This window comes from Oncorhynchus tshawytscha, linkage group LG14 (genome assembly GCF_018296145.1).
Source record: "Oncorhynchus tshawytscha isolate Ot180627B linkage group LG14, Otsh_v2.0, whole genome shotgun sequence".
Classification (NCBI taxonomy): domain Eukaryota; kingdom Metazoa; phylum Chordata; class Actinopteri; order Salmoniformes; family Salmonidae; genus Oncorhynchus; species Oncorhynchus tshawytscha.
This window is the reverse complement of record NC_056442.1, coordinates 39,249,344-39,272,673: the sequence shown is the minus strand read 5'-3', so window position 1 is coordinate 39,272,673 and position 23,330 is coordinate 39,249,344. Positions and strand designations below refer to the sequence as shown.

Sequence of the window (23,330 nt, the reverse complement as noted above, 5' to 3'; positions counted from 1 at the left end):
CAGTAGACTACATGGGTTTGTCTTTTTTAATGTGATGCGAAGTTTAAACAGTGACAAAATGCCACACCACTGAGCCCAGGGAACTGGACAGAAAATATTCAATCCTGCTGAAACTTTATCTTCTGAGTCAGGGAGTCATCTGTTGTTAGCCTAACTCAGGAACATGATGGCATCACTCTCCAAGCGTCCTCCATTATGTTAGGCATAATGTTTAAAGGAAAGGCTGTTCTTTGTGTTCCTGCATTCCCTCCTTTTTCACTCTCCTCTGAGGCCCTCTGGTTGTGTTCGTGACCCATCGTTTATTGTCATCTCAATGTAGCATACAGGGTGGTCATGTGGCACGCGGTGATTAGGCTAAGTCTGGTGTCTCTTGCCAAGTAGTGTTCCTTCTTGTTCCTTATAAGAGCTGTTCAGTTAGTGTTTTTCAGACACTAAGCACCCTGTTCAGACCTTACCTAACCTAATGCATACTTGAACGTTTTTTTTTTCACCCCATAAAAGCTCAGTCACAACATTATTGTTAGGCTATTTTCTAAAGTTGCCTGGCATGGCTGCATATGTTACATTGTTTTGTTTTATGGATTGAGTTGTGTGAGCTGAATACATGCACACATGGCTTTGTTTTATTCCGGATTGAGAGAAATCAGATGGCCAGTAATTTTTGGATTAGATGGTAATGTTCCTTCAGTATATTTTCATATTGGCTGAAGGATCAAGGTCTGTAGGCTTCTTGCTAGTATTAGCAAGATACTACAATAAGGAGGCCTAATGGTAATGCTTAGACTATTAGCAAGCAGAAAAATGACAATCACACAATTTCAACTAAGGTGTTATAACGGTTTATTAAAGATTATTATTATTGATAAACAATATATCAACTAATAATAAACAGCCCAACTACTTATAAACCATTTTTAAATCATTCATAAAGTAGGCTATACCTTAATGTAAAGCGTTGTAACCAGCTTCTATCCCCAAGCCATAAGACTGCTAAATAGCTAACAAAAAGGCCACACAGACTATTGGAGTTGACCTTGGTATTTTATATTTATTTTTGCACTTTCCCTATGCACACTCACAGGCCCTACCCCCTTCTCACACAAGGGCTGGGCGATATGGCCAAAATATCATATCCCGATATAGGTGATTTCATATCCCGATAACGATGCATATCACGATATTGCACAATTTCTGTAAATTCAATGAATAAAATGACCATGTAAAGGCTATTTCTTATAACATTTTTAATTATACTCAAATAAAAAGGTACTTACTCGTATTTGATTATTTATTTTATATAGAACCTGTACAAATGTTCAATTAAGCATGTAACAAAATATAAAATATGAATGTATAAAATCTAAAAAGGTAAATAGAAAACACTTCAGCTATAGTGGCAATCAAAATAAATATACGCCGAAAATATATCTATATATACAGTGGGGCAAAAAAGTATTTAGTCAGCCACCAATTGTGCAAGTTCTCCCACTTAAAAAGATGAGAGCGGCCTGTAATTTGCATAATAGGTACACTTCAACTATGATAGACAAAATTAGGGGAAAAAATCCAGAAAATAACATTGTAGCATTTTTAATGAATTTATTTGCAAATTATGGTGGAAAATAAGTATTTGGTTACCTACAAACAAGCAAGATTTCTGGCTCCCACATACCTGTAACTTCTTCTTTAAGAGGCTCCTCTGTCCTCCACTCGTTACCTGTATTAATGGCACCTGTTTGAACTTGTTATCAGTATAAAAGACACCTGTCCACAACCTCAAACAGTCACACTCCAAACTCCACTATGGCCAAGACCAAAGAGCTGTCAAAGGACACCAGAAACAAAATTGTAGACCTGCACCAGGCTGGGAAGACTGAATCTGCAATAGGTAAGCAGCTTGGTTTGAAGAAATCAACTGTGGGAGCAATTATTAGGAAATGGAAGACATACAAGACCACTGATAATCTCCCTCGATCTGGGGCTCCACGCAAGATCTCACCCCGTGGGGTCAAAATGATCACAAGAACGGTGAGCAAAAATCCCAGAACCACACGGGGGGACCTAGTGAATGACCTGCAGAGAGCTGGAAACCAAAGTAACAAAGCCTACCATCAGCAACACACTACGCCACCAGGGACTCAAATCCTGCAGTGCCAGATGTGTCCCCTGCTTAAGCCAGTACATGTCCAGGCCCGTCTGAAGTTTGCTAGAGAGCATTTGGATGATCCAGAAGAAGATTGGGAGAATGTCATATGGTCAGATGAAACCAAAATAGAACTTTTTGGAAAAAACTCAACTCGTCGTGTTTGGAGGAAATAGAATGCTGAGTTGCATCCAAAGAACACCATACCTACTGTGAAGCATGGGGGTGGAAACATCATTTCTTTGGGGCTGTTTTTCTGCAAAGGGACCAGGACGACTGATCCGTGTAAAGGAAAGAATGAATGGGGCCATGTATCGTGAGATTTTGAGTGAAAACCTCCTTCCATCAGCAAGGGCATTGAAGATGAAATGTGGCTGGGTCTTTTCAGCATGACAATGATCCCAAACACACCGCCCGGGCAACGAAGGAGTGGCTTCGTAAGAAGCATTTCAAGGTCCTGGAGTGGCCTAGCCAGTCTCCAGATCTCAACCCCATAGAAAATCTTTGGAGGGAGTTGAAAGTCCGTGTTGCCCAGCAACAGCCCCAAAACATCACTGCTCTAGAGCAGATCTGCATGGAGGAATGGGCCAAAATACCAGCAACAGTGGGTGAAAACCTTGTGAAGACTTACAGAAAACGTTTGACATCTGTCATTGCCAACAAAGGGTATATAACAAAGTATTTAGATAAACTTTTGTTATTGACCAAATACTGATTTTTCCACCATAATTTGCAAATAAATTCATTAAAAATCCTACAATGTGATTTTCTGGATTTACTTTTCTCATGTTGTCTGTCATAGTTGAAGTGTACTACCTATGATGAAAATTACAGGCCTCTCATCTTTTTAAGTGAGAGAACTTGCACAATTGGTGGCTGACTAAATTTTATATATATATATATATATATATATATATATATATATATGGGTGCTTGTCTGTTTTGCATGTTATTTTGCCGTTAATAGGTGTCACATATCAATTTGCATTTGGTACCTTGGGTCGAGTGTTAGCACCAACTCATGAAACCCCCGTTTCTCGACTGTGTAAATTGGGGCCTTGTCTTTGCAGATGTAAGTTGTAACGGTAGCTGTTATCTCCTTCCATCTTCGTGATTCTTTGCCATATGCTGTGCCGCGGGCAAAAGCCTCTTGCAACGTCTGAGTCAGGTTTGTTTTGAGCACTCAACTGTACTTTCTTGAGTCTCATCCGTAGACTCTCTCCTTACTGTTTCACATGATTCTTGCGTAGGTGTTAAGAGGTTAGTGGTGTTTGAGCTTGTCAGGACCGGCCTGCGGCATATTTTGCAGTGGATGGTTTTCTGGTCCGTGTCAGACTTTTCATACTCGAACCACGTCCATGCGACCGAAGTTGCCGCTCTTTTAGGTACGAGCTCCGTGTTCTGTGTCACGTTCATTCTCTTTCATGTTTGTTTGTGTTGCAAATAGCTGTGTGGAAGAACGCAAATCGTCGTCCAATTGACGAAAAATATTGCCGTAAAGAGTGTGATTTGCGACACAAAGAAATAAACTATAGAAAAACATATATTGTTTCATATTATACTCTATCGTCACACGATATATATCGCCCAGCCCTAACTCACACTGATATTCCAACACACATACAAACACTCATGCCATAATTTGCTCACACACACATATGCAGAAACTGTACATTTATACTACTCTACTCTACTCTACACACACACACACTAACACTCTCATATAGTTTGCTGCTATTCTGTTTATCATATATCCTGATGCCTAGTCACTTTACCTCTACATATCTACCTCTATCGACCCAGTATCCCTGTCACCTTATCCCCATACATATCTACCTCTCTTACTCCACTATCCCTGTCACTTTACCTCTATACATATCTACCTCTATCGACCCAGTATCCCTGCACATTGTTAATATGGACCTGGAATTGACTGACCCTGTGTATAGTATGCTTGCTTGCTTACTTACTTTATTGTGTTTTTCTTATTTTTATGTCTTGTGTTTTTGTTCTACCTTGTTATTTTTAGTATTACATTGTTATTGATTACTGCATTGTTTTCACTGTACTTGTGCATGTGACATTGAAACTTAAGTAGACTTACAGTATAATGCTCATCTCAAAATGTTGCAGTTATTTTTCCCATGAAAGGAATTTTTCTCAGTTAAAGACGTAATCTCAAATCCAATAGTATTGATCTATCATTTCAGGTTGTATGACTCCTTATAGGGAGACTATTGACATCTTTATCTCTGCTGTTTGCGCCTCAGCCTGGCCAAACAGCCTGGCCAAACAGCCTAGCTCCCATCCACAGGTAGAGGAGCATTTACAGTGAAGTCGTAAAAAAATCAGCTGTAGCTGTGTGGTGCCTCAGACAGACCTAGATCGGATCCCCTCCACGTACGCTAAGGGGCCTGAGGACTTGGGCCTCTGCCAGCCCCACTGTATCCTACCCAGCACTTGGCCCTCTTCTCCCAGGCTGCTCCCCACATGCCACACAGACAGTCATTGTGCTGCCTCCGAGGACCTATGCCTCCTGCTCAGAGCAGGCATGTGGAGCTGGTTAGAGCTCCCTCAAAGAAGTCCTCTCACACACTGCGTCATGGAAAAGAGCATTGGGGCTCATAGAGGCAAGAGTTGTCAGGTAGCATATGGCACCGTTGGTTAGGGATGGAGCGTTTATACCCTCCTGATGTTGGCATTTTGGTTACAACTGAAAGACAGTGCTAAAAGTTCTTCACACAATGCTTGACTAAAGGGTGGAAGAGTTAGCATTGGAATTAAAAGTCAATTGGGGTTCATTTTAAACCACTTGGGAAATTATTCAATTTGGCTATGGTTTGATGTTCAGTTTGCCTATTCATGATTTGTGAGTCAGAATCCTGTTTAGAAATACAAATTAATGATAGTAGGTTAAATGATGAGATCACGGCATTCTGCACTTAAAGTTGAGGAATGATAATGTTCTTAGCATGGAGATAAAGCAAGCGTCCTTTCTTACTGGTTTCCACCAGTCGTGCACTCAGTTTGACAGTTTCTAATACTGGTTGTCTTCATTGTATAAACCACTATTAAGGATATTATCTTCTTATAGTCATACATTTGATCACCACATCAGTTACCACTTTATATTGTTCTCCATTGTCTTAATCATCTCCTTTGTTTTACAGGGAGGAACCCAGAGTCAACATATCCACCCTTTAAAGGACATGGAGAAAGGTATGGGATTTAGGTTATCGACAGAGCTTTGATTGCTTATAAGACTGCTTAGTAATATACAGTGCCTTCGAGAAAGTATTCAGACCCCTGACTTTTCCCACATCTTATTACGTTACAGACTTATTCTAAAATGGATTAAAAATAAATAAATCTTTAGCAATCTACACACAATACCTAATAATGAGCGAAAACACGTTTTTAGAAATGTTTGCAAATGTATGACAAATAAAAAACATACCTTATTTACATAAGTAAAGGTGCAACCTGTTTCCATTGATCATCCTTGATATTTCTACAACTTGATTAGAGTACACCTGTCACGGGTTACTAGGAGTGGTGCGTAGGAGTCGGGAGCAGAGGGTTCAGTGATTTGCAGATTTATTTCTCTGGCACAAAACGGTCACGCCAAATACAGGGCGCATAAACACTGGCGGCTAGTAGAGGCATATGACAGGCCGCTTGGAGTTTGCCAAAAGGCACCTAAAGACTCTCAGACCATGAGAAACATGATTTTCTGGTCTGATGAAACCCAGATTGAACTCTTTGGCTCGTCAGAATCGAGGCAAAGATGAACAGAGAAAATTACAGATATCTTTTATGAAAACCTGCTCCAGAGTGCTCAGGATCTCAGACTGGGGCAAAGGTTCACCTTCCAAGAGAACAATGACCCTAAGCACACAGCCAAGACATCACAGGATTGGCTTCAGGACAAGTCTCTGAATGTCCTGGAGTGGCCCAGCCAGAGCCCAGACATGAACCCGATCGAACATCTCTGGGGAGACCTGAAAATAGTTCTGCAGCAACGCTCCCCATCCGACCTGACAGCTTGACAGGATCTGCAGAGAAGAATGGGAGAAACTCCCCAAATACAGGTGTGCCATGCTTGTATCGACAAACCAAAGAAGACTCGATACTGTAATCACTGCCAAAGGTGTTTCAACACAGTACTGAGTAAAGGGTCTGAATACTTATTTGAATGTAATATGCCTCTCTTTGCCTCTTATTCACTATTTATATAAATTATTTAGACAAAAATGTCCAAAATGCACAATTTCATTTTTATGCTGAAGATACTGTTATTTACTGTTGTGCCTTGTCTCTTACAAAAGCTTTCCAGAACTTGCTAACTGCTTTTTATACTGTTCAACATACCTTGTGTCAATTGAAGCTTATCCTCAATACTGACTAAACTAATGGTGTTTTCTAAAGCAAGAAATAGACCTCTGAACTTTTCACCTATTACTACCTGTCAGGGCAAGGAGATTGAGTTTGTAACCTCATATAAATATCTTGGAATTTTAATTGATGATGGCCTCTCTTTTTTAAATTGCATATTCAACAACTTACAAAAAAATTGAAGCTGAAATTGTGATTTTATTTTAGGAATAAGGCCTGTTTTTCTTTTGAAGCCTGAAGGAGGCTAGTATCGGCTACATTTATGCCTTTACTAGACTATAGGGATATTTTATATATGAATGCTTCCGCTCATTGTTTGAGATCAATTGACACCCTTTACCATGGCACTTTGAGATGTATTTTAAACTGCAAAACCTGGCCTTCTCTAGTCACTCGTAGGCTCAGTCACTGGTATACTTTTATTTACAAAGCCATTTTGGGTTTACTAGATTTTTATTTTGGCATTTTTATTGTTCAGAAATTGACTTTATCCTGCCAACTGTTCCAAATGTCCGAACTGAATTTGGTAAAAGGGCTTTTATGTACTCTGTGCCATCGTCTTGGAACTTGTCCCGATTGGTATTTTTAAATCTCTGATGAATGATCTTGCGACTGATTCCCTGACCTGTCAATGTTTTTAATTTGCTGTTTTTGATTTGGTTATACTCGTGAATTCTATGGTGATTACTTGTAGTTTTTCATGTTGTTTGTCTGTAATTTTTGTAATGACTTGATGCTGCCTATCTTGGCCAGGACGCTCTTGAAAAAGAGATTTTTAAATCAATGAGCCCTTCCTGGTTAAATAAATAATACAAATATTTCAGTTTCTATTTCTAAAAACCTGTTATTGCTTTGTCATTATGGGGTATTGTGTGTAGATTGATGAGGGGGAAAAAACTATTTAATCCTTTTTAGAATAAGGCTGTAATGGAACAAAATATGGAAAAAGTGAAGAGGTCTTGTCAGGACCCGGTTACGAACTCTGGTCTCAGGTGTGAGAAACAGTCACTTAGCAAACTAAGCCACTAATAGTCGGCAGAACCCAGAAGATGAGGCAGACACAGCAGTTCTTGAGACAGTGTTTTAATAAAGTAAAAAGCAAGGTTCTTCAGGCAAAAATATATATATCCACAACGTCAAAAGTAATTCCAAGAGAAAAAGGTAATCCTCTAAGTCAAAAGCTGTACCTACCACAAGGTGGTAGGTACAGCAGGGAAAAAGCCTCAAAAGATAATAAATAAACGAGAACAAAAACAGAGTACTACGAGTCCAACTGGAGTAACAAATGTTCACAGCTTCGCTGGGGCTGGGTGCTAACATTCAAACACAGAGCAAAGAACTGAGGAAAACTAAGGGTTTAAATACATTCAAGGGAAACGAGGCACAGGTGCAAATAACTGGAAACAAGGGAAAACAAAAGGGTCAAAAAAGCACAATGGGGGCATCTAGTGGCCAAAACCGGAACAATCCTGGCCAAATCCTGACAGGTCTGAGTACTTTATTAAGAAAGCACTTTATATATACATATGTTTTATACAAATCGACTTAGTCATTCGTGCATACATTTTGCGTATTGGTGGTGCCAGGAATCGAACCCACTACAATCGAACCCACTACCCTGCCATTACAAGCTTGTGTCCCCCCGTTATGTAACAGGTTGTACAAAGGACAATTTAAGCCTACTAGAAAGTGTGTGCCCTCAGGCCTGGAGGGAAGCAAAAGTCATTCTGCTGCCCAAGAATAGTATAGCCCCTTTTGCTGGCTCAAAAAGCCGACCAATCCGCCTGTTACCAACCCTTACTAAACTTTTGGCAAAAAATATGTTTGACCAGATACAATGCTATTTTCCGGTAAACAAATTGACAACAGACTTTCAGCACCCTTATAGGTAAGGGAATTCAACAAGCTCAGCACCTACACAAATGACTGATTGGCTGAGAGAAATTGATGATAATATGTTTTGTTAGACTTCGGAGCAGCTTTTTACATTATCGATCAGTCTGTTGCTGGAAAAACTTGTGTAAGGGATTTACACCCCCTGCTATATTGTGGATAAAGAGTTACCTGTCTAACAGAAAACAAAGGGGGTTCATTAATGGGAGCCTCTGTAACATAATCCAGGTAGAATCAGGAATTCCCCTGGGCAGCTGTCTAGGCCCCTTACTTTTTTCAATCTTTACTAGTCCAATCACATTTTATTTGTCACAAGCGCCGAATAGAGCAGGTAGACCTTACCTTGAAATGCTTACTTACAAGACCTTAACCAACAATGCAGTTCAATAAATAACATTACTAAAATATTTACAGGAAATGTACATAACAATAACGAGGCTATTTACAGGGGGTACCGGTACAGAGTCAATGAGTGGGGGTACAGGTTAGTCGAGAGAATTTGTTAAGTGACTATGCATAGATAATAAACAGCGAGTAGCAGCAGTGTAAAATCAAAGGGGGGGGTGTCAATGTAAATAGTCCAGGTGGGCAGTCTTATGGCTTGAGGGTAGAAGCTGTTAAGGAGGCTTTTGGTCCAAGAGTTGGCGCTCCGGTACCGCTTGCCGTGCGGTAGCAGAGACAGTAAACCAGTGTGTCCATGTATGCGGATGACTTGACACTGTACACGTCAGCTACTACAGCAACTGAAATGACTGCAACACTTAAGAAAGAGCTACAGTTAGTTTCAGAATGGGTGGAAAGGAATAAGTTAGTCCTAAATATTTTAAAAACTAAAAGTATTCTATTTTGGACAAATCATTCACTAAACCCTAAACCTCAACTAAATCTTGAAATGAATAATGTGGAAATTGAGCAAGTTGAGGTGACTAAACTGCTTGTAGTAACCCTATTGTAAACTGTCATGGTCGGAACATACTGATACAACAGTAGCTAAGATGGGAAGAAGTCTGTCTTTAATAAAGCGCTACTATGCCTTAACAACACTATTGAGAAGGCAGGTCCTACAGGCCCTAGTTCTGTCGCACCTGAACTGCTGTTCAGTCGTGTGGTCAGGTGCCACAAAGAGGGATTACAATTGGCTCAGAACAGGGCAGCATGGGTGGACCTTAACCTTAGGCACATCTATCACTCCAGTATTAATGCTAAATTGTAATTGTTTTTGCCTCTAGGGCCTATTTATTACCTACTTCCCTACTCTTCTACATTTGCACACACTGTACATAGAAAAATCTTTTTTTTTGTTCATGTTATTGACTGTATGTTTGTTTATGTGTCACTCTGTGTTATTTTTTATGCACTGCTTTGCTTTATCTTGGCCAGGTCGCAGTTGTAAATGAGAACTTGTTCTCAACTGGCCTACCTAGTTAAACCTGTCTAGGACTGGGGTTTCGCTAGCGCAATCAATCACACAGTGACCACACATACTAATCCTACCCCACCCATCCTATTTTCAAAACAGCTCCAGTCTATTAAGGTGAACTGAAGGAGAGACCGTCTCCCCAAAGGAATAGCTTATCAGTGCTAATGCTGTGACAGCACAGATTGTTTTGCTGGTGGGTTGAATCCACAACCAGAACCTGTGGTGGTTTTAAAAGATAATGTGGTCTTTGATCCACCACACTCTGCCAGGCTGGGCATGCATGATAGACCTGGTGTCAATTTAACTGTTGTTGCTAAATAGAAACTAGCAGTTTACATGGATATATTTAGTTTTCAATGTTTTGTTCCAAATGTAAAAACATCTGTAGTTGAGTGAAGTGTTTATTTTGTAGTCAAAATGAACGGCCTGTCAGGCTGGGCAAACCGTCATGATTCTGGACAATGACATTGGGGGGTTGTGGTCAGATTTTGTCCAGAGACGGGGAGTCCGTGGAAGATGTCTGTCTGTCTGTCTGTCTGAGATTGACATCAGTGACCTATAATCTCATCTAATCCGTAATTTATACTCGGCCACTCCAAAGCAAAATTTAAAGTAGCAGATTGTGGTGAGCTGTATGTGACGGTGTGGGATTGAAAATGTCCCTAGATGGTGATGAAGTGTCATCTCTCCCGTTCATCCTCTTACTGATCTGACCCATCTCTCTCTCTCTATGCCTCACTCTCTCTATTCATCTCTCTATCTATGCGCCTCTCTCTATGTGCCTCTCTCTACAGTGCCTTGCAAAAGTATTCACCCCCCTTGGCATTTTTCCTATGTTGTTGCATTACAACCTATAATTAAAAGCTGTATTTTATTTGAATTCCATGTAATGGACATACACAAAATAGTCAAAATAGGTGAAGTGAAATGAAAAAAATAATACTTATTTCAAAAAATTCTAAAAAATAAAAAACGGAAAAGTGGTAGGTGCATATGCATTCACCCCCTTTGCTATGAAGCCCCTAAAAAAGATCTGGTGCAACCAATTACCTTCAGCAGTCACATAATTAGTTAGATTGCACACAGGTGAACTTTATTTAAGTGTCACATGATTTGTCACATGATCTCAGTGTATATATACACCTGTTCTGAAAGGCCCCAGAGTCTGCAGCACCACTAAGCAAGGGGCACCACCAAGCAAGCGGCACCATGAAGACCAAGGAGCTCTCCAACAGGTCAGGGAAAAAGTTGTGAAGATGTACAGATCAGGGTTGGGTCATAAAAATATTCTAAACTTTGAACATCCCACGGAGCACCATTAAATCCATTATAAAAATATGGAACGAATGTGGCACCACAACAAACCTGTCAAGAGTTGGTCGCCCACCAAAACTCACAGAACAGGCAATTGAGGGAATTAGAGAGGCAACAAAGAGACCAAAGATAACTCTGAATGAGCTGCAAAGCTCCACAGCGAAGATTGTAGTATCTTTCCATAGGACCACTTTAAGCCTTACACTCCACGGAGCTGGGCTTTATGGAAAAATGGCCAGAAAAAAGCCAGTGCTTAAATAAAACAATAAGCAAACACATTTGGTGTTTGCCAAAGGGCATGTGGGAGACTCCCCAAACATATGGAAGAAGGTACTCTGGTTAGATGAGACTAAAATGGAGCTTTTTGGCCATCAAGAAAAACACTATGCATGGCGCAAACCCAACACCTCTCATCACCCCGAGAACACATCCCCACAGTGAAGCATGGTAGTGGCAGCATCATGTTGTGGGTATGTTTTTCATCGGCAGGGACTGGGAAACTGGTCAGAATTGAAGGAATTTTGGATGGCGCTAAATACAGGGAAATTCTTGAGGGAAACCTGTTTGAGGTTCACCTTCCAGCAGGACAATGACCCTAAGCATACTGCTAAAGCAATACTCCAATGGTTTAAGGGGAAACATTCAAATGTCTTGGAATGGCCTAGTCAAAGCACAGACCTCAATCCAATTGAGAATCTGTGGTATGACTTAAAGATTGCTGTACACCAGCAGAACCAATCCAACTTGAAGGAGCTGGAGCAGTTTTGCCTTGAAGAATGGGCAAAATCCAAGTGGCTAGATGTGCCAAGCTTATAGAGACATACCCAAATAGTCTTGCAGCTGTAATTTCTGCAAAAGGTGGCTCTTCAAAGTATTGGCTTTGGGGGGGGTGAATAGTTATGCACGCTCAAGTTTTAAAAAAAAGTGTCTTATTTCTTGTTTGTTTCACAATAAAAACATATTTTGCATCTTCAAAGTGGCAGGCACTTTGTATAAATCAAATGATACAAACCCCCAAAAATGTATTTTAATTCCAGGTTGTAAGGCCACAAAATAGGGGGGTGAATACTTTCGCAAGCCACTGTATGCGCCTCTCTCTCTATGCGCCTCTCTCTCTATGCGCCTCTCTCTCTACACGCCTCTGTCTCTCTGTCTCTATGCCTCTATCTATGCCTCTCTCTCTCTCTCAAATTCAAGCTGCTTTATTGGCATAAAAAATATTGTGTCAATATTGCCAAAGCAACAATGTATACAAAATACATTGTAAAACAATTATAAAGCATAACAAATAATAATATACAATGGTAGTAAATAATAATACAAAAAAACACAACAATTAAATGGTAACAGTAAGTAGTAGAAATGTAATAAATATGAAAAGCTAAACATGGAAAATTAAACTCTAACTAACTGTCATCTTCACCATCATCATCATTACTACCACCACCATTATCATCTTCATCATTACTACCACCAACATCATCGTTATTACTACTACTACTACTACTACTACCACCACCATCACTAAACTGCTATCACTACCATCACCCCTACTATTTGGAATGATAATCACAACAACATCAATAATAGTAATAGCAATAATAGTAATAATAAGGAAGTTACTGTATACTATTGTCATGCTGGTATGAAGAGATTCGGGAGACAGGCACAGGAATGCATAATAGTTTTTTTATTGTACCCAAATTACGGCGTACCGTGTAAAGGCACGGGGACAAAGACCAAACAAACACTATACAAAAACACATGGTGATACCCAAACAAAAGAGTGAGGAGTACTTCGAATAAATAACACACGCGCACAATGATTAACACACGGGACGATATCCGTAATCATCTACGCAATCCACAATGGCACGAAAGCCCAAAACACACAGCACACGTACTCACACGCACCAACGGACATTGTAACAATAATTGACCAGACCATGGTGAAAGGGCATATATATACAAATACAATTAGTGGGAATAAGGGCCAGGTGTGCGCAATGAAAGTTCCAGAGGGATCTGTGAAAACTATGCAGATGTTATTATCCAGTATCCCTCAGGCTATGGCAGACAAATACATATTTGGCTGCAAGAGGAGCCATTGCTCCTTCCCTATGAGTATTTTTAGTTTTTCCTCTGGGTTTAATAAGTTAAAATTTGGAATAAATGTAGTAATTTCTGTGAATAATGAATCACTTGGTGAGGAATATTTAGTAAAGGAGAAACTGCCTCTCTGTTACTACCTCCCCTGTCGTGCAGTGACCACATACACACTCCTCTTTGGGTAACCATGTCTTTTTTATGTCTGCCGGTTTCTATTGCCAATCAATCGGTGGTCACTCACTTACTTGGTAAGGATCTGTCTCGGCTTTATATCTCTAACAGAGTAGAGATAATCAGCCAATTCATATTCTCTGTTTAGGGCCAGATAGCAATTTAGTCGGCTTTGGGATTTTGTTTCGTTTTTCCAATGTTGTAAATATGAATCCTTTGATTGGTTCATGTTTTTGTTTATTGGAATTCTTTCTTTTGAAGCAGTGCTGGTGTCAGCTTGGTTTGTTATGTCCAACACCAGTTGATTTTAATGAACTTTTCTGTATTTTCATTACCACTGGGAAGCGGCCCAATTCTGCCCGTCATGCATTAGTTAGTGTATTTCTCTGGACTTGTAGATTTCTCCGACAGAATTCTGCATATAGGGCTTCAATTGGATGTTTTTCCCACATATAAGTCCAGTTTATTGAGTGGCCCCCAAACTTCACTTCCGTAAAAAGCTATGCCCCAGTGTAGCATTACACTGTCAAATATTTTGGTCCAAATTCTAATTGGGATGTTGATATTGAATAATTTCATTTTTATTGCATACAATGCTCTGCTGGCTTTTTCTTTGAGTGCCTTCACTGCCATATTAAAGTTTCCCGATGCCGATATGGTCAGACCAAGGTATGTGTCATTTTTAGTGTGTTCAATTATGGTGTTGTTCAGGGTGAATTTATATTTGTGTTTCTGACATCTGTTTTTTGGGGGGGTGAAATCATGATTTTAGTTTTTTTGAAATTTACTGCCAGGGCCCAGTTATGGCAATACTGCTGTAGAATGTTAAGGTTCAGTTGAAGACCTTCTTTGGTTGGTGAAAGAAGTACCAAATCATCAGCATATAGGAGGTATTTTACCTCTGTGTCAAATAGTGTGAGTCCTGGGGCTGGAGAATGGTCCGACATGTCTGCTAATTCATTGATATAAATGTTGAAAAGATTTGGACTCAAACTGCAGCCAAGGTCTCACACTTCGATTTTGCGAAAATAATTCTGTTCTTTGGTTTTTGATTTTTATTGCACACTTGTTTTCTGTCTATATACATTTTATTAAGTCATACACCTTACCACCAAAGCCCACTTTGGAGAAATTTGTAGAATAACCCTTCTTGCCAAATAGAATCAAATGCTTTTTAAAAGTCAATAAGGCAAGCAAAGAGTTGCAATCTACTGCAGAGATACTCTGCAGAGTTTTGTCTTACAATCCAGGTCTGTGCCCAAACAATTTGAGCTTCTACTTTTAAAAATCCACCTTTCCAGAAACAAGTCTCTCACCGTTGCCGCTTGCTATAGACCACCTTCTGCCCCCAGCTGTGCCCTGGACACCATATGTGAATTAATTGACCCCCATCTGTCTTCAGAGCTCGTGCTGTTAGGTGACCTAAACTGGGACATGCTTAATACCCCGAGCATCCTACAATCTCAGCTTGATGCCCTCAATCTCACACAAATTATCAATGAACCTACCAGGTAAAACTCCAAATCCGTAAACACAGGCACCCTCATAGATGTCATACTAACCAACCTTGCCCTCCTAATATACCTCTGCTGTCTTCAACCAGGGTCTCAGCGATCATTGCCTCATTGCTTGCGTCCGTAATGGGTCTGAGGTCAATCGACCACCCCTCATCACTGTCAAACGCTCCCTAAAACACTTCAGCGAGCAGGCCTTTCTAATCATCCTGGCTTGGGTATCTTGGAAGGATATTGACCTCATTCCGTCAGTAGAAGATGCCTGGTTATTCTTTAAAAGCCAATTCCTCCGTTTGGCCGCCTTTCCTTCCAGTTCTCTGCTGCCAATGACTGGAATGAATTGCAAAAATCACTGAAGCTGGAGACTCATATCTCCCTCACTAGCTTTAAGCATCAGCTGTCAGAGCAGCTCACAGATCACTGCACCTGTACATAGCTAATCTGTAAATAGCCCATCCAACTATCTCATCCCCATACTGTTATTTATTTTGCTCCTTTACACCCCAGTATCTCAACTTGCACATCTATCACTCCAGTGTTTAATTGCTAAATTGTAATTATTTCGCCACTGTGGCCTATTTATTGCCTTTACCCCCATTGTCTTACCTCATTGGCACAGACTGTATATAGACTTTTTTTCTAATGTGTTATTGACTGTATGTTTGTTTATTCCATGTTTAACTCTGTGCTGTTGTTTGTCTTGCATTGCTTTTCTTTGTCTTGGCCAGGTCGCAGTTGTAAATAAGAACTGTTTTTGTTCAGTATTTGGTCAGGACTGTTTCTATTATTTATAATATGGCTATTGTACAAGAAGGAGTGTCCAAATATATGGTGGTTACCTCCTGCATCAGTGTATTCAGGCTCAGAACCTGTTCTTGCATTGAAATCTCCATAAATAAGCACTTTACCCTCTGCCTGAAAATAGAATGATTTTTGTATGGAGATTGTCAAAAAACTGATCATCATAATATGATGAATCTGAAGGAGGAGCATAAGATGCACATATGAATACATTGTCACAGTAGATTGTATCTTTTGTTAAGTTTTAGCCAAATGTGATTAGTACCTTACCTCTCCCTATCTATGCCTCTCTCTTTATGAATCTCTCTCTATCTCTCTCTCTCTCTCTGTCCCCCCCTCTCTCTTTCTCTCTCTCTCTCAGCCTCTCTCTCTCAGCCTCCCTCTTTATGCCCCCCCTCTCTCTCTCTCTCTCTTAGCCTCTCTCTATATGCCCCCCTCTTTCTCCCTCTTTCTCACTCTCTATCTCTCTCTCTATATGCCTCTCTCTATGCCTCTCTCTCTCTCTCTCTCTCTCTCTCTCTATGCCCCTCTCTCGCACAATTCAATTCAAGGGGCTTTATTGGCATGGGAAACATATGTTAACATTGCCAAAGCAAGTGAGGTAGATAATATACAAAAGTGAAATAAACAATAAAATTGAACAGTAAATATTCCACTCACAGAAGTTCCAAAAGAATGAAGACATTAGAAATGTCATTTTATGTATATATACAGTGTTGTAGTGATGTACAAATGGTTAAAGTACAAAAGGGAAAATAAATAAGCATAAATATGGGTTGTATTTACATTGGTGTTTGTTCTTCACTGGTTAACCTTTTCTTGTGGCAACAGGTCACAAATCTTGCTGCTGTGATGGAACACTGTGGTATTTCACCCAGTAGATATGGGAGTTTATGAAAATCGGGTTTGTTTTCGAATTCTTTGGATCTGAGGGAAATATGTGTCTCTAATATAGTCATACATTGGGCAGGAGGTTAGGAAGTGAAGCTCAGTTTCCACATCATTTTGTGGGCAGTGTGCACATAGCCTGTCTTCTCTTGAGAGCCAGGTCTGCCTACGGCGGCCTTTCTCAATAGCAAGGCTATGCTCACTAAGTCTATACAGAGTCAAAGCTGTTTTTTTTGTTAATTCTTTCCAATGTGTCAAGTAATTATCTTTTTGTTTTCTCATAATTTGGTTGGGTCTAATTATGTTTCTGTCCTGGGGCTCTGTGGGGTGTGTTTGTGTTTGAACAGAGCCCCAGGACCAGCTTGCTTAGGGGACTCTTCTCCAGGTTCATCTCTCTGTAGGTGATGGCTTTGTTGTGGAAGGTTTGGGAATCGCTGCCTTTTAGGTGGTTGTAGAATTTAACTGCTCTTTTCTGGATTTTGATAATTAGAGGGTATCGGCCTAATTCTGCTCTGCCTGCATTATTTGGTGTTTTAAGTTGTACACAGAGGATGTTTTGCAGAATTCTGCATGCAGATTCTCAATTTGGTGTTTGTCCCATGTTTTGAATTCTTGGTTGGTGAGTGGACCCCAGACCTCACAACCATAAAGGGCAATGGGTTCTATAACTGTGTAACGGTTCTCTTGGGGTGAAGTAGAGGCGGACCAAAATGCAGCGTGGTGGTTATTCATGTTTAATTTATAAAGACACTATACATGAATAAACTAACAAAAACAACAAACGTGAGAAAACCTAAAACAGTCCTATCTGGTGCAAAACAGAGACAGGAACAATCACCCACAAACACACAGTGAAACCCAGGCTACCTAAATATGGTTCCCAATCAGGGACAATGACTAACACCTGCCTCTGATTGAGAACCATATCAGGCCAGACATAGAAATAGACAAACAAGACATCCAACATAGAATGCCCACTCAGATTACACCCTGACCAACCAAAACATAGAAACATACAAAGCAAACTATGGTCAGGGTGTGACAGTACCCCCAAGGTGCGGACTCCGGCCGCAAAACCTGAACCTATTGGGGAGGGTCTGGGTGGGCATCTGTCCGCGGTGGCGGCTCTGGTGCTGGACGTGGCCCCCACTTCACCGTAGTCTTAGTCCCCCACCTTGTCCCCTTCCGTGGCCTCCTAGCCACGGCGACCCTACTTAATGACCCCACTGGACTGCGGGGCAGCTCGGGACAGAGGGGCGGCAGCTCGGGACAGAGGGGCGGCAGCTCGGGACAGAGGGGCGGCTGCTCGGGACAGAGGGGCGGCTGCTCGGGGCAGAGGGGCTCCGGCTGCTCTGGGCAGAGGGGCTCCGCCTGCTCTGGGCAGAGGGGCTCCGCCTGCTCTGGGCAGAGGGGCTCCGGCAGCTCTGGGCAGAGGGGCTCCGGCAGCTCTGGGCAGAGGGGCTCCGGCAGCTCTGGGCAGAGGGGCTCCGGCAGCTCTGGGCAGAGGGGCTCCGGCCGCTCTGGGCAGAGGGGCTCCGGCAGCTCTGGGCAGAGGGGCTCCGGCAGCTCTGGGCAGAGGGGCGCCGGACAGGCGGGAGACTCCGGCAGCGCTGGAGAGGAGGAAGGCTCCGGCAGCGCTGGACAGGCGGGAGCACCTGTAAGGATGAGCCGGAGAGACAGCCTGGTGCGGGGGGCTGCCACCGGAGGGCTGGTGCATGGAGGTGGTGACGGATAGACCGGACCGTGCAGGCGCACTGGAGCTCTTGAGCACCGAGCCTGCCCAACCTTACCCGGTTGAATGGTCCCGGTCGCCCTGCCAGTGCGGTGAGGTGGAATAGCCCACACTGGGCTATGCAGGCGAACCGGGGACACCGTGCGCAAGGCTGGTGCCTTGTAAGCCGGCCCAAGGAGACACACTGGAGACCAGCTGCGTAGAGCCGGCTTCATGGCACTTGGCTCGATGCCCACTCTAGCCCGGCCGATACGCCGCATGTGTTCTTAACTGACTTGCCTAGTTAAATAAAGATTAAATAAAGGTGTAAAAAAAAAACTGCGAAATCGATGTCTAAAAATACTGATTTCTGACCTCTAATATATACATATATATCTATGCTTCTCTCTCTCTCTTGCAGTGTATGCTGGTAGTGTTTGGTAGTTGAGAAGCCGTGTGTAGTTGAGCTGCGTTTTTCTTATTGATGCTTTCTTTTCATTTTTATTTTCTATGGTGGAGGGTTAACACACTGTTCGTTTATCGGTACCCACTGTTTTTTTCAAAGTTAAGGAGGATGAGGACAGACTTTTAGTTTCCTGGGGCTTGGAAGGTGTGGTGTCCGCGATGGCTTCACTGCCTAGCGTGGAGGAGACGCACGTCAGGTGTGTTCCAGAGAACGGAAGTAAGACGGAAGAGGTCCTGCTCGCCATCGGTGAGCAGGTAGGAGCTGAACTTATACATGAAGGAACAACACTGTGGTTGTGTTCATGAAAATAGTGGATTTGGTGGGTAGGCTCAATGCTAGCGAAATATTTGCAAGGAATGTGTTGGTGCCGATTTTTCGAGGTCAACGTGCAGGTGGGGCAATGAGATGCAGGCAGCAGAGGCTGGGCCAAGTCATGTTATGGATGGTAGTGTAGATGAGGCTGGGTCTAGGTCAGGGATGGTGGTGTAGATTAGGCTGGGTCTAGTCAGGTTATAGATGGTGGTGTAGATGAGGCGGGTCTAGTCAGGTTATGCTAGTGGATGAGGAGAGCATAGTGGGGCAGTGTAAGAGACTAGGGGGGAGGAGGAGGGTGTCAAGCGGGAGAGGGAAAATGGGGAGATGAAAGGAGGTGGGAGGGGAGACGGCTGGGGTGGTCAAAGGCACCATGGAACCTTTGCCTGGTGCTTGGTGGGAGGCCCCCTACCAGAGAGGAAGGGCAGGTGGTCAGGATGGGAGATGGCAATGAGGAAGGTGAGTCTGAGGAAGAGGATGATGAGAAGTTTTTGTTGTCAGACTCCTCTTCAATGGGTCCGGAGCTGACAGCCAGTCAAGCAGAGGGGTCAAAATGCTCAGTGAGGGAACTGACAAGGTTCCTGAATGAGACTAAGGGGAAAAATGTTCATCTTGAGGCTTTTTTTCTCGATATGAGAGTTTGTAAGATCAGTACAACATGCTATGAAAAATGAGGGGCATGGTGTCCTCTCACCCAGGAAACGGTTTAAGTTGAGTAAGTGGGTCACAACCGTGCGTAAAAGTCTACCTTCAGACGCTGTTTAAATGAATAGTTTTTTTTCTGACACTTGGGCTTTTTGAGCATTTTATTGGACTCTTTCTTTGCTGGCTTTTCTCCCACTTCTAATGGAGGCTCTTTGGGTTGGATCGCTTAATATAAATGGCGCCAGAGATGCAGGAAAGAGGAGTGTGTTGGGTGAATATGTAAAACAAAGTACAAGTACATGTGTTGTTTCTTTATGAGACGCATAGTAATGTGGTGAATGAAGTCGATTGGGGGCTCAGGTGGAAAGGGGCAAGTGTGTTGAGCCATGGGACATATTTTAATGCAGGGTTGGAAGTCTTTTTTGTACCAGGTCTATCTGTAAAAATTTGCTCCTCAAATGAGTTGTGTAGGGGTAGGTTGCTTGTAGTAAAAGCAGAAATTAACAACATGGATTTTGCCTTTATAAATGTGTATGCGTCTAACACAGGGGGGCTTCTATTTGGGTGTCTTAGACAGGAACTCTCACAGGTAGCGCCTGAGGAGACGCTGGTGGTCGGCGGGAACTGGAACTGTACAATGGTTTTTACGAAATACAGAAATGGGGAGCCTCATTCAGTGGGAGTGTTAAGGGACATCATTAATCAGTTCGACCTTGTGGATGTTTGGAAAACTAGATATCCTGACACAAGACAGTATACATGGGTGAAGGTCTTTGGGGCTAGAGTGAGTGCAGCCTGACATGATCGATTTTACATGTCCAGGAATCAGAGCAATAGGCTGTTAGATGCTACCATTCTCCCGGTGGGTTTTTCGGCTCACAACATAACCATGGCTCAGCTGTCTATTTCATCAGGGCCTCGGCATGCATTTTATTGGAAGTTTAATGTAAAGCTCTTACAAGGTTCACATTTTTTGCTTAGGTTTCCAGATATTTTTGGGAAAGGTGGGGGCAGCAAAGAGAGGAGTATAAGTCTCTGAATCAATTGTGGGATGTGGGGAAAGTCCAAATTCGGCTTTTCTGTCAACAGTAAACAGCTCTCTCATCCTCCAGAGGCTAGGAGAGTATTGGGGGAACTCGAGCGTTGTATTAGTGAGATGGAGGTAGAGATGGTGGGGCAAGGCAATGGAGTCCTCCAGGCTAATTTAGCTGAATTACGTAGGGACCTGGGCAGTTTTTTCCAGGTTAAAGCAAAGGAAGCACTTGTAAGAGATGGACACTCCCAGCTTCTTCTTCTTTTGTTTGGAAAGACAGAGCGGTGAAGCAAAGGGTATGCATTATCTACGGCTGTCTGATGGGCAGGTGACCTCTGTGGTGGGGAGATGCGGGAGCGGGCTGTGGAGATTTATACTGAGTTGTATAGGGCAGAACTGTGTGATCCTATGTGTGCTCAGATTTTGTTTGCAGAACTCCCTATGCTCTCTCTGGCACAGTGGGATGAAATGGACATTCCTCTGTCCGTAACCCAGATGTCCCCCGGCCATGCACCAGGGCTCAATGGACTCCCAGTGGAGGTTTCTAAAACATTTGGGGGATTAATTGGACTGGACTTATTTTGCGTGTTGCGTGAAATATGTGTCTCTAATAGGGTCATGCATTTGGCAGGATGTTAGGAAGTGCAGCTCCGTTTCCACCTCATTTTGTGGGCAGTATGCACAGTCTTCTCTTAAAGAGCCAGGTCTGCCTACGGTGGCCTTTCTCAATAGCAAGGCTATGGTCACAGAGTCTGTACATAGTCAAAACTTTCCTTAATTTTGGGTCAGTCACAGTGGTCAGGTATTCTGCCACTGTGAACTCTTGGTTTAGAGTAAAATAACATTCTAGTTTGCTGAGTTTTTTTGTTAATTCTTTCCAATGTGTTAAGTAATTATCTTTTTGTTTTCTCATCATTTGGTTGGGTCTAATTGTGTTTCTGTCCTGGGGCTCTGTGGGGTCTGTCGTGGAAATTATAACTGAGAGAGACAGTAATATCTTCAAACAATCATCTTTATTTAATATAGATTATTGCTATAATGAGACTAGTCAAGTTGGGCCGAGCAGCTTAACCTTTACACAAATGCAGAGTTCTTTATATAGCTGACACTAAGAATAATTAGTCATGGTTGTTTCCAGGCTTCCCATGCAGATTGGGGCATCATAAGCCACTTTGGGTTCATCCTGTTGTTATCTGCATGGGGTTGTTGTCTTAACCCAACCCTGGCTTAGTTTCCCAGTTGCAAGGATGATTTTGAGACAATGAGGGATGGTTCTACTCATAAGCTATCTCTAGTAAAACACATTATTGTCTATGTAATGCAGTCTTTAACTAATTTGTCAGCTCAAGCTCAATCTCTCAGCTCAATCTCTAGTGACCATACGCCCAGATTAGCTGAATGAGTGGAGACTATAAAAACACAGACACTAGAAGGATAGAAATGTCTGACTATTATTTAAATATCAATTGTTAACCATTAATATCAAATAGATCAGGTAAATATGTACTTTATTTTCTGTTTGTGAATACTAGGGGACTCTCATCGCTCTGTAGGTGATGGCTTTGTTACGGAAGGTTTGGGAATCGCGTCCTTTTAGGTGGTTGTAGAATTGAACGTCTCTTTTCTGGATTTTGATAATTAGCGGGTATCGGTCCAATTCTGCTCTGGATGCATTATTTGGTATTGTACACCGAGGATATTTTAGCAGAATTCTGCATGCAGAGTCTCAATTTGCTGTTTGTCCCATTTTGTGAATTCTTGGATTGTGAGCGGACCCCAGACCTCACAGCCATAAAGGGCAATGGGTTCTATAACTGATTAAAGTATTTTTCATTGGTATGTCAAATTTTATGTTCCTTCTCTCGCTCTCTATGCCTCTCTCTTGCTATCTCTATTAGAGGTCGACCGATTATGATTTTTCAATGCCGATACCGATTATTGGAGGTCAAAAAAGGCCGATACCGATTTATCGGCCGATTTTTAATCCGAAAGTTTTATATATATATATATACACACATTTTTGTAATAATGACAATTGCAACAATACTGAATGGACACTTTTATTTTACCTTAATATAATACATATGGGCTTTTGGATGGGTGTTCTTAAGGTGATTCCACAGGTTGGTGGTATTTTTTGATTTAGCCGTTGCTGACCCCATGCTTACATCTTTATCACAAATTAGACACCTTGCTTTCCCTGGTGCCAATTCCATGTAATAGTCCCACACTGGTGCTCTGCTTTTCTCTGCCATCTGTAAAACACACACACAGCTCTGAAGTGACAATGATACTGAAGAGTCTGCTTAGGAGACAAATACTCTCAACTGTTTGAATAAAAATAGAGTTTAAGTTACCTGTGATGAATGTTGAAAACAAAAACTGTAATTTCTATATGCAGGAAATCCTATTTTAATAATGGACATGGGTAGAATTGACCACCAAAGTGCAAGTCATAATTCACATGACACCTACCAAATCTGAAAAGCGGTTCCTTCATTCATTTATTCCATAG

At 41.9% G+C, this 23,330-nt stretch overlaps 1 protein-coding gene across 1 annotated transcript in view; it reads left to right on the top strand.

Annotated features, from left to right (window-relative positions):
* LOC112267189 (CMP-N-acetylneuraminate-beta-galactosamide-alpha-2,3-sialyltransferase 4) overlaps positions 1 to 23,330 on the top strand; it is a 62,159-nt gene that overhangs the window by 13,722 nt on the left and 25,107 nt on the right. The window contains exon 2 of the mRNA XM_024445391.2: positions 5,314 to 5,362. The gene's annotated coding sequence lies outside the window, so the exon portion shown is untranslated. The remainder of the gene's footprint in view (positions 1 to 5,313; positions 5,363 to 23,330) is intronic.